At 43.7% G+C, this 15,307-nt stretch overlaps 1 protein-coding gene across 1 annotated transcript in view; it reads left to right on the top strand.

Annotated features, from left to right (window-relative positions):
- LOC126109810 (carbonic anhydrase) overlaps positions 1-15,307 on the top strand; it is a 214,348-nt gene that overhangs the window by 29,154 nt on the left and 169,887 nt on the right. The gene's annotated exons all lie outside the window — the stretch shown is intronic.

Genomic DNA, 15,307 nt, shown 5'->3' with positions numbered 1-15,307 from the left:
CGCCATTCTGTCATGCAGTGAAACATCGGTAGAACATTACGTAGGAAATCAGCATACATTGCACCATTTAGATTGCCATCGATAAAATGGGGGCCAATTATCCTTCCTCCCATAATGCCGCACCATACATTAACCCGACAAGGTCGCTGATGTTCCACTTGTCGCAGCCATCGTGGATTTTCCGTTGCCCAATAGTGCATATTATGCCGATTTACGTTATCGCTGTTGGTGAATGACGCTTCGTCGCTAAATAGAATGGGTGCAAAAAATCTGTCATCGTCCCGTAATTTCTCTTGTGCCCAGTGGCAGAACTGTACACGAAGTTCAAAGTCGTCGCCATGCAATTCCTGGTACATAAAATTACGGTACGGTTGCAATCGATGTTGATGTAGCATTATCAACACCGACGTTTTTGAGATTCCCGATTCTCGCGCAATTTGACTGCTACTGATGTGCGGATTAGCCGCGACAGCAGCTAAAACACCTACTTGGCCATCATCATTTGTTGCAGGTCGTGGTTGACGTTTCACATGCGGCCGAGCACTTCCTGTTTCCTTAAATAACATAACTACCCGGAGAACGGTCCGGACACTTGGATGATGTCGTCCAGGATACCGAGCAGCATACATAGCACACGCCCGTTGGACATTTTGATCACAATAGCCATATATCAACACGATATCGACATTTCCGCAGTTGGTAAACGGTCCATTTTAACACGGGTAATGTGTCACGAAGCAAATACCGTTCGCACTGGAGGAATGTTACGTGATACCACGTACTTATACGTTTGTGACTATTACAGCGCCATCTATCACAAAGCGAAAAATGTGGTCCAACTATAACATTCATATTTCTTTACGTACTAAACGAATATACAATAAAAATGGAGGTTCCTATTTAAAAAAAAAAACGAAGTTGATATCCGTTTCACCTATGGCAGCGCCATCTAGCGGGCCAACCATAGCGTAATTTGGCTTCCCCCTTCAAGCTACCGAAGTGGCCGAGCGGTTCTAGGCGCTTCAGTCTGGAACCGCGCGACCGCTGCGGTCGCAGGTTCGAATCCTGCCTCGAGCACGGATGTGTGTGATGTCCTTAGGTTAGTTAGGTTTAAGTAGTTCTAAGTTGTAGGTGACTGATGACCTCAGAAGTCAAGTCTCATAGTGCTCAGAGCCATTTCAACCATTTGACCCTTCAAGCTAGACGAATTTGGTTTGATGCTTATTTCGTGAGATATTTGGCCCGGTCACTATCAGTGGACCACCCCGTATACGTTATATAATCGTAAAAAATGGATCTTCTAAATGGAGGTCAGTATTTCATATTATGAATAGATAATCACGCTATAATGCTAATGCAATGCCCGTGAAACACTGGAGTAAAATTATGTAGTCACATACTGACGAGTTCAGACTCAGCATAAACCGTTTGATTACCTGCTGCCATATACTAGTGAAGACTTGTATTATTTACTGGAGGTCAACCCCATGACTATCTGTATCATCATTAACTACTAATAACTAATAAAAGGAGAACAAAACTACATCAGTTCAATTTATCGATCACAACTCATAAGATGCAACCTACTTAATGAAATATTTGTAGTGAACCAAACTATGAATCTAATGTAATATACCGTAATGAATTCCCATTAAGCGGTAAGTATTGAAATATGGAAAAGATAGAACCACACTATCACGAAAGTTATAAGTTTGCCATTAACAGGCGTGTGACTTGGTGATGCACTAAATCATAAGTTATGGAATAAGCATAAAAGGAAATTACTGCGATGTATATGCAGTATATCAGACAGACACTAATTACGATCAGAATGCCGGCCGGGGTGGCCGAGCGGTTCTAGGCGCTACAGTCTGGAACCGCGCAACCGCTGCGGTCGCAGGTTCGAATCCTGCCTCGGGCATGGGTGTGTGTGATGTCCTTAGGTTAGTCAGGTTTAAGTAGTTCTAAGTTCTAGGGGACTGATGACCCCAGAAGTTAAGTCCCATAGTCCTCAGAGCCATTTGAACTATTTTTACGATCAGAACAACCAAATGCGTTTACGTCTGCACATCATGTAGCCCTTGAACAAGGGAAGAGAATAAATAGTAGTACCACATACGACAGAAAAGACACCAGAACGTTCGTTTGGGGGCACAGCACTGTATAATAGTGAGACATGGATTGCGGGAAATCCGGAACAGAAGAGAATGGAAGCGCATGAGATGAGGTGCAAAAGACGAATGTTGATTATTGGGTGGACTGATAAGGTAAGGAAAACGGGGGTTCTGCGCAGAATCGGAGAGGAAAGGAACATGTGGAAAACCCTCACAAGGAGAAGGAACAGAATGATAGGACATCTGTTAAGAGACGAGGGAATGACTTCCATGGTAATAGCAGGAGCTGCAGAGGGCAAAAACTGTAGAGGAAGACAGAGATTGGAACACATCCAGCAAATAATTGAGGACGTAGGTTGCAAGTGCAACTCTGACAGTGAGATGAAGAGGTTAGCAAAGGAGAGGAATTCGTGTCGGGCCGCACCAAACCAGTCAGAACAATGATGGAAAAAAGAACAGCTTTCCAAGTCGACTGTTAGAGATACAGCTGTGAAGCTAAACCAAACCAGGCAGTGACGGACACGGACGGTCGACGATAGAGGAGGGTGGTTGTAAAAATTCTCATGCAACCAGCAGAAGAAATCATCGTTGAATCCCAAAGTACTTCCAGCAGTTCAAATGCCACAATGACTGTCCGCATTGAGTTAAAAATAATGGAGTGCAATGGTCAGGGAAGTGACAGGAAATTACTGAAAAAGGACAGGAAACAGGTTGGTGAATAATGAAGGAAAAATAATAGTTGGACAAGAATGAGATTTTCACTCTGCAGCGGAGTGTGCGCTGATATGAAACTTCCTGGCAGATTAAACTGTGTGCCGCACCGAGACTCGAACTCGGGACCTTTGCCTTTCACGGGCAGGTGCTCTACCAACCTGACCGCGAAAGGCAAAGGTCTCGAGTTCGAGTCTCCGTCCGGCACACAGTTTTAATCTCCCAGGAAGTTTCAATAGTTGGACAAGATGAGCTTAAAGAAACTTAGAAAACATACACAGAACAACTCTTTCTATGACAACCGGTCAGAACTTCCTCAAATATACTGGGAAACAGGATACATAATTCTGCTGGAAGAAGTACACGCTGCGATTAATGGAATGAAAGATGTAAATCACCTGGTCCCGACAATGTGAATGCCGAAATACTCAAGCTACTCTGTGAGGATAATTTAAAATGGATGACTGCAATATTCAATGACATCTATGACTCTGCTAACATTCCACGTGTATGGCTTAAATCCGAATTTATTACAATGCCCAAAAAGCCCGGAGCTAAGATTTGTGGTGAATACAGGACCATCAGTCTCATGAGTCACCTGCTAAAGATTTTTTTCTGAGGGTCATTCTCCAAAGAATTTCTGTGTTGAACAAATTTCTTCTACAGAAATGCATTTGGCACGCGCGAAGCATTATTTAGTGTCCAGGTACTATTTCAAAGGTGCAGAGACGTGAAATGCGACATTTATGCCTGATGTATTATCAGAAGGCTTTCGACAGAGTAAAACACCAGAAAATTGTTGATATTTTAAGAAGCATTAGTTTGGTTGAGGAAGACCTACGTATAATTGTGAACCTATATTGGAACCAGTCGGGTTCTGTGAGGCTGGACAGAGAAAATACAGAAGGCATAGACATTCTACGAGGTGTAAGGCAGGGTTGTATATTATCCGGACTGATTTTCAACATCTATTCAGAACACATCTTTAAGGAAGCTGTTGATGAAGTAGAGATGGGAGTGCTCTTAAACGGAAAATATATCAACATCCGATATACTGACAAATGGTTCAAATGGCTCTGAGCACTATGGAGCTCAACATCTTAGGTCATCACTCCTCTAGACCTAGAACTACTCAAACCTAACTAACCTAAGGACATCACACACATCCATGCTCGAGGCTGAATTCGAGCATGCGACCGTAACAGCCGCGTGGTTCTGGACTGAAGCGCCTAGAACAGCTCGGCCACAGCGGCCGGCAGGTAGGAGGATGGCATTCACTTATCGAACAGCCGTTACGGCGGGTTCCATGACCACCAGTGGCGTAAATCGGCTCCACATAATGCTACCCAAAAACAGCACGGAACCTCCACCTTGCTGTACTCGCTGGACGGTGTGTCTAAGGCGTTCAGCCTGACCGGGTTGCCTCCAGAACGTCTCCGACGATCGTGTGGTTCAAGGCGTATGCGACACTCATCGGTGAAGAGAACATGATGCCAAACCTGAGCGGTCCATTGGGCATGATGTTGGGCCTATCTGTACCGCGCTGCATGGTGTCGTAGTGGCAAAGATGGACCTCGCCATGGACGTCGGGAGTGAAGTTGCGCATCATGCAGCCTACTGCGCACAGTTTGAGTCGTAACACGGCCTCCTGTGGCTGCACGAAAAGCATTGTTCAACATTGGCGTTGCTGTCAGGGTTCCGTATGTAGCGGTCATCCACTGCAGTAGTAGCTCTTGGGCGGCCTGAGCGAGGCATGTCGTCGACAGTTCCTGTCTCTCTGTATCTCCTCCACGTCCGAACAACATCACTTTGGTATGCTCAGAGACGCCTGGGCACTTCTCTTGTTGAGAGCCTTTCCTGGCACAAAGTAACAATGCGGACGCGATCGAACCGCGGCACTGACCGTCTAGACATGATTGAACTACAGACAACACGATCCGTCCTGGTGGAATGACTGGGACTGATCGGATGTCTGACGTCCTCCGTCTAATAGGCGCTGCTCGTGCACGGTTGTTTAGATCTTTGGTCGTGGTTAGTGACAGTCAAAGCGACTGTGTGTATGATACAGTACCCGTAGTCAACGTCTATCGTCAGCAGTTTTGGGAACAGGGATGATGAAAAACTTTATTTGATGTGTGTATATAAATGATCTAGTAGAAATAGTCGGATGCTCCTTAAGGGGCTCCGGGAAGGCTCAAAATCATGAAAAGTTCAATTTTTACTTTTTTTAGTTTTCTGAATCTGCAGACTATTACCTTTTAATAGATATATAATTTATTCAATTCCGAAGACTACAACTATTTTTAAATTTTTTTTTAATGTGTTCTACATGGGCGTGACCCACTGTGGCGCTGTTAAACTGCTGTCAAATGATATTATTAACGTCCGTGTTCATCAGGTACATTTTAGTTATGTGAGATAAAGTATGTGTTGTGGCTAACCTGTGATGGTTCAATATATATCGCTGGTGTGAGTGTCGATTGTTTCATGTTTATTTACTCTGTCGTTATCTCGAAAATATTCGTAATTAATTCTGTTTCTTGAGTCTCTGTTTTGTTGAAGTATAATAATGAGTAAAAGTAAAGTTGCTGTTGCGACTTTCAATGATGGCAACATTGTAAGGTGCAAGGTATTTAGAAATATGGGAATGAAGATAGGTTCTAACATGGTACGAGCGATGCTTGCTTTAGACAAGGAACGCCTTCGGGCTGCAGACAGGGCTGTAAAGAGTCTAGAAATACAAGCAAGAGTAAACAGGAGGAGGAACAAGAGGAAGCTGGAGGAGGAGTTTGCAGAGGATGAAGATAATCCATCCTATGGACCTGGAATGCACTAAAAAGTTAATCCAATCTTTGTCGCTCGATTCCCAAAACTTTTATTTTCTCATACTAATTACATGTTTTCTAAGGATCTTCCAAACATATTTGTTTCAAACTTTCAGTAAATGTTACACAGTACCTTCTGCATAATTTAACACAGCCGTTTTCCAAAAAACTGTATATTTTTGAATATATAAATAAAAAATTGCAAAAAAATGTTGTGAATTTTCATTACAATTGAAAAAAATCATCTTTAATAACTGAACTAAAATTTTGTAAAATCCCTGTGTTAAGTTGTAGCCCATATTCCAATAAATAATCTGTAAAAAGTTCAACTTCCTACCTCAAATACTTTGTGAGGAAAGATGTAATATATAAGCGTTATTTTAACATTGCAAGTATAGGGCGTTCCGGAGCGCCTTAAGGCTATTGGCAGATGATGCAGTTGTCTAGACCAAAGTAGCAACACCAGAAGGTAGTAATAATTTGCAGAACGACCTACAGAGAACTGATGAATGGTGCAGGCTATGGTAGTTGACGTAATTAAATGTAACATGTTGCGCATACATAGGAGAATAAATCCACTACTGTACAGCTACACTATTGATGACTAACAGCTGTAGACAGCGTCTGCCGTAAAATATCCAGGTGTAACTATCCAGAGCGACCATACAAAACAGATAGTGGGATAAGCAGACACCAGACTCAGAATCTTAAGGAAATCTAACTCATCTACGAAAGAAGTAGCTTATAAGGCGCTTGTTCGCCCGATTCTTGAGTACTATTCACGTATCTGGGATGCCTATCAGGTAGGACTGATAGAGAGAGAAGACCCAACGAAGAGCGGCGCGTATCGTCGCGGGATCGTTTAACTGGCGAGAGAGCGTTACGGAGAAGCTGAACGAACTCCACTGGCAGACGCTACAAGAGAGGCGCTGTCCATCACATTTACTATTGAAATTTCGGGACAGCACTTTTCAGGAGGAGTCAGGTAACATACACCACTGGCCATTAAAACTGCTACCCCATGCAAATGACGTGCTACAGACGCGAAATTTAACCGACAGGAAGAAGATGATATGCAAATGATCAGCTTTTCAGAGCATTCGCACAAGGTTGGCGCCGGTGGCGACACCTACAACGTGCTGACATGAGGAAAGTTTGCAACCGATTTCTCATACACAAACAGCAGTTGACCGGCGTTGCTTGGTGAAACGTTATTGTGATGCCTCGTGTAAGAAGGACAAATGCGTATCATAACGTTTCAGACTTTGATAAAGGTCGTATCGCGACATTGCTGCTCGCGTTGGTCGAGATCCAATGACTGTTAGCAGAATATGGAACCGGTGGGTTCAGGAGGGTAATAAGGAACGCCGTGCTGGATCCCAACAGCTTCGTATCACTAGCAGTCGAGATGACAGGCATTTTATCCGCATGGCTGTAACGAATCGTGCACCCACGTCTCGATCCCTGAGTCAACAGATGGGGACGTCTGCAAGACAACAATCATCTGCACGAACAGTTCGACGACGTTTGCAGCAGCACGGACTATCAGCTCGGAGACCGCGGCTGCGGTTACCCTGGACGCTGCATCACAGACAGGAGCGCCTGCGATGGTGTACTCAGCGACGAACCTGGGTGCACGAATGGCAAAACGTCATTTTTTCAGACGAATCCAGCATCATGATGGTCGCATCCGTGTTTAGCGACATCGCGGTGAACGCACATTGGAAGCGTGTATTCGTCATCGCCATACTGGCGCATCACCCGGCTTGATGGTATGGGGTGGCATTGGTTACACGTCTCGGTCACCTCTTGTTCGCATTGACGACACTTTGAACAGTGGACGTTACATTTCAGATGTGTTACGACCCGTGGCTCTACCCTTCATTCGATCCCTGCGAAACCCTACATTTCAGCAGGATAATGCACTACCGTATGTTGCAGGTCTTGTACGGGCCTTTCTGGATACAGAAAATGTTCGACTGCTGCCCTGGCCAGGACGTTCTCCAGATCTCTCACCAATTGAAAACGTCTGGTCAGTGGTGGCTGAGCAACTGGCTCGTCACAACACGCCAGTCACTACTCTTGATGAACTGTGGTATCGTGTTGAAGCTGCATAGGCAGCTGTACCTGTACACGCCATCCAAGATCAGTTTTACTCAATGCCCAGGCGTATCAAGGCCGTTATTACGGCCAGAGGTGCTTGTTCTAGGTACTGATTTCTCTGGATCTATGCACGCAAATTGCGAGAAAATATAATCACATGTCAGTTCTAGTATAATATATTTGTCCATGTATTAGTTTTCCCCACTTACGTGGTCACGTATTGACCACGAGGAAAAAATACGAGAAATTAGTGCCAATACAGTGGCTTACCGACCATCATTCTTCCCACGCACTATTCACGAGTGAAACATTGTTGGAGGGATCAGATAGTGGTACCGAAAGTACCACACACCATTAGGTGGCTTGCGGAGTACGATGTAGATGTGGATAAGTAAGCACGGGTGTGATATACAGCTGGCAGACGCGTGCCAGGACGCTTAACCCACACATCGCTAAACGGAGAGCCAGAGATCGCGAGGATAAGAGACGGGCAGCTCGCGTAATCGCTGTGGGAGCCGCCTACCTCCGCCGCCAAATGTTGCGTAATGGCGTCACTGGGGAAGATGCGCCGGCGGCAGACAAGCCTTAATCCAATCTCAGCCCGGACTTACTCACACGCTCGTCACCTCGTCTCAGCCTGTGGCTTCGAGGCAGTACAGTGGTTAAGCTGTCACTTCAGAAAGTCTAGCTGTCGCCAACAAACTGACTTATGAAATGTCAAATCAAACACCTCTCAGCCGTATAATTTTGTGATGACCTCAACCCACAGGAAAAATAATTGTCAAAATCTGAACTGTGAAGTTATCCAAAATTCTAGTTGGAAAACCACGCTCTTTGTTATACTTCTCAATTGGTCACGATCCCACTTTGTTTATGAACTGAAAACTCTGATATTCACGAGAAACTGCTCTGAAATTAACCTGAACCGACAAAATTGTGTACATATTCTCTGAAACTTCAAAGACATCTAAGACAATATCTGAAAGGAATTAGAAAAAGTGACAAAATTTCGTGAATCACACACAATACTGTTAATAATTGCGTGAACACTGGGGGGTTCACCATACATCTACCCACTTTCGAGTATAACTAGTGTCTCTTAATACTACGACTCGTAGCAATACAATATCAAAAACTTTTATTACTGGGTAAACAGTCCCTACGTGATTTGACAGCTGACGTTTATAATTGACGCTCACGTCAGAAAATGCACCAATACGGGAATAGCAGCTTTTACGTTATTGGTCAGAACGCAAGCAATTATGGCGGTCGCCGTAATTTTCGCGCGACGCCATATTTCACGACAAAATACTCTTATTAGTCATTGTCATATATCTAGTCCCATAACAATACATAAAACTACATAAAATAACTACAAGAACTTTGACATGCAACGAGAATTAGTTCTAATGAGAGGAAGAAGTTTATATTTAGTGGTGTTTCAACAATGACTACCAGGCAAATTTTAATTCACTGACTGTAATTTTATTTTCGTTAGCAGAAATCAAACATAAACTAAACAAAGAATTTATTTCAATTGAGTCTGTAATTCTTATACTTTTAATAGAGAAAGAAAGTTTCTAGGTCAGGGGATAGCGTTCGGCGATTCTCTTAACTTTTTGTTGCATACGAAGCGTTGCGTTGGGCAGCACGATGTCGGCGGGTTACGATGATGAGAGCAGGATACAGGCGGTTCCGCTGGTTAATCTTCTGCGGCGAAACGCAAATAAAGTTCCGGCACAGCTGTATCATTAACCCCGTGGTGATTAATAAACCACAAGACGCCAGTATACGACCGTTGTTGAAATGTCCTCTCTTTCAAAGTACATTACGTAGACATCGCTCGTTTTGACACTTTATGCACTGTCCGTGACGCTATCGTCCATAATTACACTGTTCGTCACATTCATATAGTCTTAGCCACAAATACACAGTTCATAGAATTGTTCTTGTGTGTGAAGCGCACCGTAAGCAATGTCCGCTCTGTTCTCGCATTTCAAACTTCGACAACGTCACTGAAAGTCATTTATATTGCACAGTTAATTAAAGTCTTCACTTTCACAGCTTGATAGAATGTGATAGACAACAGTTCCACCACCCAAAACCAATACCAGCAAAGTTCATTCACATGAAAGCACTGTTCGTGTCGGCCACAACAAAGTATTGTTAGCGGCACTTTCACAGTCCGGTTTATTTGCTCTTAAAGTTCGATGGCGATGGCATTACATACCGCAGTGGTAAAGAGAAGTAACATACAATTACGTATGCTTTTCATAAAACACACTACTATTTTTCCGCTCGCGCTTCACAGACACACCATCCACCATCCCCTCTACTACACAACAACCTTTCAACTATCGATAGCACTATCGCTGTCCTCTGTCTATAGATGTTATATCGTTATCGTAAATTACATACATCTTTATAAATGTTATTGACTGCATTTTTCACAATTAATAATATTCCAAAAGAGAACTTTACAAACTTTACCACAGGTACAAAGCAAGAAACATATTTATCCATTGGCAAACGAAATAATCACAATTACATCTCTACATTTAAAAACCACAATAGAATGCTGCATAATCGCAATTAGAAACACCCATATGAACAAAAGAAAAAGAATAGAAATCTAAAGAAAATCACGAAAAAAAAATTTATATGCGTAATTAGCAAAGCCTTCACAATTTCCGTACTGTTATTTTATTGTACTACCAGTTCCGGCGATTTATTACGCCATCTTCAGGCTCCTTGGCCGACATGTAGGAAGATTCCAACCTCGGTTGCGGTCATAAGAGGGGCAGCATTCAGAGACTGGTATCCGTAGATTTCTGATGTTTGAAGTGATCGCTGTATCAAGCAGAAATCTACCGAGATGGGGATCTTCCCACATGTCGGTCAGAGGCCCTGAAGATGGCGTAATAAATCTCCCAATAAAACAGTTTGGAAATTAGACGGCTGAAACGTGCTTCATTTCACATTCTGTATTGAACAGCCGAGTCTCAAAATTATCTCTGAGAAGATGGACATGCAGAAACGTTGTTATGGTCTTCAGCAATACCCCCCACCCCCGATTTTCTACAGAATAGACCTCCACGTTTAAAACGGCTTCGGACGTCTCATTACTTTACAATGACTTAAGTAGTTGACGTAAATCGTTAATAGTCGAAACCCCCAGGTATGTTACTTTTATTAGCTTCGAGTTATATACCCACACACTAATGACATAGTCTTTCGAAGCTGGTGCAGTTTATTTTCGTAATAGCTGAAATCTGACAGACATCTTACTTATGACTCGCTACTGGTCATAGGAAGGTCGAAGTGATTGGAAATACACTACTGGCCATTAAAATTGCTACACCACGAAGATGACGAGCTACAGACGTTGAATTTAACCGACAGGAAGAAGATGCTGTGATATGCAAATGATTAGCTTTTCAGAGCATTCACACAAGGTTGGCACCGGTGGCGATACTTTTAACGTGCTGACACGAGGAAAGTTTCCAACCGATTTCTCACACACAAACAGCAGTTGACCGGAGTTGCCGGATGAAACGTTATTGTGATGCCTCGTGTAAGAAGGAGAAATGCGTACCATCACGTTTCCGACTTTGCTAAAGGTCGGATTGTAGTCTATCGCGATTGCGATTTATCGTATCGCGACATTGCTGCTCGCGTTGGTCGAGACCCAATGACTGTTAGCAGAATATGGAATCGATGGGTTCAGGAGGATAATACGGAACGCCGTGCTGGATCCAAACGGCCTCGTATCACTAGCAGACGAGATGACAGGCATCTTATCCGCATGGCTGTAACGGATCGTGCAGCCACGTCTCGATCCCCGAGTCAACAGATGGGGACGTCTGCAAGACAACAACCATCTGCACGAACAGTTCGACGACGACGTTTGCAGCAGCATGGACTATCAGCTCGGAGACCGTGGCTGCGGTTACCCTTGACGATGCATCACACACAGGAGCGCCTGCGATGGTGTACTCGACGACAAACCTGGGTGCACGAATGGCAAAAGTCATTTTTTCGGATGAATCCAGGTTATGTTTACAGCATCATGATGGTCGCATCCGTGTTTGGCGACATCGCGGTGAACGCACATTGGAAGCGTATATTCGTCATCGCCATACTGGCGTATCACCCGGCGTGACGGTATGGGGTGCCATTGGTTACGCATCTCGGTTACCTCTTGTTTGCATAGACGGCACTTCGAACAGTGGCCGTTACATTTCAGATGTGTTACGACCCGTGGCTCTACTCTTCATTCGATCCCTGTGAAACCCTACATTTCGGCAGGATAATGCACGACCGCACGTTGCAGGTCTTGTACGGGCCTTTCTGGATACAGAAAATGTTCGACTGCTGCCCTGGCCAGAACATTCTCCAGATCTCTCACCAATAGAAAGCGTCTGGTCAATGGTGGCCGAGCAACTGGCTCGTCACAATAAGCCAGTCACTACTCTTGATGAACTGTGGCATCGTGTTGAAGCTGCGTGGGCAGCTGTACCTGTACACGCCATCCAAGCTCTGTTTGACTCAATGCCCAGGCGTATCAAGGCCGTTATTACGGCCATTGGTTGTTCTGGGTACTGATTTCTCAGGATCTATGCACCCAAATTGCGTGAAAATGTAATCACATGTCAGTTCTAGTATAGTATATTTGTCCAATGAATACCCGTTTATCATCTGCACTTCTTCTTGGTGTAGCAATTTTAATGGCCAGTAGTGTATTAGGTTGGTGCACGATTTCCTAGCGTCCTTGTTTTGCATTTTGGTATTCCGGTCGCTAAGGGCTTCTTTATCCGTTCTAATTTTTTATGCGTGGTTCACTGTTAGTATGTGAGTTACGTTTTGTCATTTTGTCATTTGGAGATAGTGAGTGGAGATGTGGACGCTAGAAAATGGAGTGCCAAGTGGAGAAGTCGGAAAACTTGCGACACATTCTTCTGTTTGAGTTGAGTAGAGGAGTGACAGCCGGGGACGTAGCCAGAAACATTTGCGTCTCGTATACGGATAATGCCATTGGTCAGATGGCGACAAGAAAATTATTTTCTTGTTTTAAGGAGGGTCGTTTTGACATTAGTTAGTCTGCACGTTCAGGAAGACCTTCAGGGTTCGTGAAGATCGTTTAGACGCAGTAATCCATTATGATCCACACCATTGTACTTGAGAACTGGCAAATGTGATGATCCTTGATCATTCCACCATCGTACGACATTTGTATGCAATGGGGAAGGTTCCAAAGTCGGGTGTGTGGGTACGGCATGCTCTAAGCCAAAATCACAAATATCGGTGGGTGGTCATATGTGCATATCTGCTCGCCCGTCATTAATTGACTCGTGAACGACACCGATCATTCCCATCTTATATCGTTACTAGTGACGAGAGATATTGTGTTTATGCTCGCATAAGGAAAACAAGAATTGGTTGAATCCTAATAAAGTACATTTATTGTCAACAAATGGTTCAAATGGCTCTGACCACTATGGGACTTAACATCTGAGGTCATCAGTCCCCTAGAACTTACAACTACTTAAACCTATCTAACCTAAGGACATCACACACATCCATGCCCGAGGCAGGATTCGAACCTGCGACCGTAGCGGTCGCGCGGTTCCAGACTGAAGCGCCTAGAACCGCTCGACCACACCGGCGGCTATTGTCAACAACTGAGATGTTGATTAGGGATTAGACAGACGGAGTCCAAGAATAACTACCAGGAAGACTGCATGAGTTAACACTAGTGCACGATAACGCCCGCTGAAAAACGTCCGATGAAAAACGAAAATTGTAAGATGTACGACCTGTTTTAAACATCAGGTAACAGGTCTATAATTTGGCAATAAATAAATAAAATAAATAAATAACGCCCGCCCGCATTCTGCTAAACTGACAAAAAACATGATATGGGATTGGGGTTGGGAAGTCATTACGTACCCACCCTTATTCACCTGATCTTGGGCTATCAGATTTTCACCTTTTCCGCTTTCTATCGAAGAACCTTCAGAGAACATCCTTTCCGGATGAAAATGCGCTCCAAGCATGGTTCGACGAGTGCTTCGCTTCGAAACCACGTGATTTCTACAGTCGAAGAATCGAAAACTAATCCAGCGTTGGCAGACTGTTGTAAATAGTGAAGGAGAATATATTATCGATGACTAAAATTATGTTATATCTATATGCAATGTAAATTATGAAAAAACGCTACGAACTTACGGACAAACCCAACAATAACAACCTTTATTACCGTGTTCTCCCCTCCGCTCCTCAAGTGTCCGTATACCTGGGTCTTTCAGTTTTCACACTCGCTACGGTGTCAGGTAGTGCGCGTAAATGAGTTCTAGATTTTTTTCTTATTCTCCACTGTTCATTTCCTTTCACTGCTCCATATATTTTTCTCACTACTTTATTTTCAAAAGTGATGAGTTTTTTCTCATTTCTTTTGTCGTGGTCCATGTCTCACTTGCGTAGCACACTATTGGTTTGATGATGATCTGATATAGTCCTATTTTTGCCTCCCTGGATAATAACTTACATCTATTATTCTGTTGTAACCGAAATGTACTCCAAACAAATCTTTTAAACACTGTCTATGTGTTACATTGTTACTCTAATACACACCAACACTCAGTAAGTGAAATGAAATTAAGAAGAAGTATTATCAAACACCAATTAGTAATGAAAATTTTTCGATGTACAAGTTACTGGCAACTGACATTAATTTCCATTTTCGAGACAAGAAAAAAGTATTGAGACATAAAAGAAACAGTTCATTTCCAACTATGATGTTTTTCGTGGTAAAAGATTTCTGCTTCAAGGTACAAGATGATGCGAGACCAGCGAAATATTGCTTAACTGAGCACACTAAAGCGCCAAAGAATAGGAATGCCTATTCAAATACAGAGATATGTAAACAGGTAGAAGACGGCACTGCGGCCTGCATCACCTATAAAAGACAAGTGTCTGACGCAGTCGTTAGATCGGTTACTGCTGCTACAGTGGCGAGTCGTTAGATCGGTTACTGCTGCTACAGTGGCGGGTTATCGAGATTTGAGTGAGTTTGAACGTCGTGTTGTAGTCGACGCACGAAGGGTTGGGATACAGCATCTCCGAAGTAGCGATGAAGTGGGGACCTTCCCGTACAATCATTTCACGAGCGTACCGCGAATATCGGAAATCCGGTAAAACAACACATCTGCGACGTCGCTGCGGCCAGAAAAAGAATCTGCAGGAACGGGACCGACGACGACTGAAGAGAATCGTTCAACGTGAAAGAAGTGCAACCCTTCCGCAAATTGTTGCAGAGTTTCAATGCTGGGCAATCAACAAATGTCAGCATTCGAAACATTCAACGAAACTTCATCGATACGGGCTTTCGGAACCGAAGGCCCTATCGTGTACCCTAGATGACTGCACGACACAAAGCTTTACGCCTCGCCTGGACCCGACATACGCGTTTCTCCTCCATACACGAGGCATCACAACAACATTTCACCTGGCAACGCCGGTCAACTGTTGTTTGTCTATGACTTTTCTCATGTC

The sequence above is a fragment of the Schistocerca cancellata genome, chromosome 12 (genome assembly GCF_023864275.1).
Source record: "Schistocerca cancellata isolate TAMUIC-IGC-003103 chromosome 12, iqSchCanc2.1, whole genome shotgun sequence".
Lineage (NCBI taxonomy): Eukaryota > Metazoa > Arthropoda > Insecta > Orthoptera > Acrididae > Schistocerca > Schistocerca cancellata.
The sequence above is the reverse complement of the archived record's forward strand: the minus strand, read 5'-3'. Positions and strand labels throughout refer to the sequence as shown.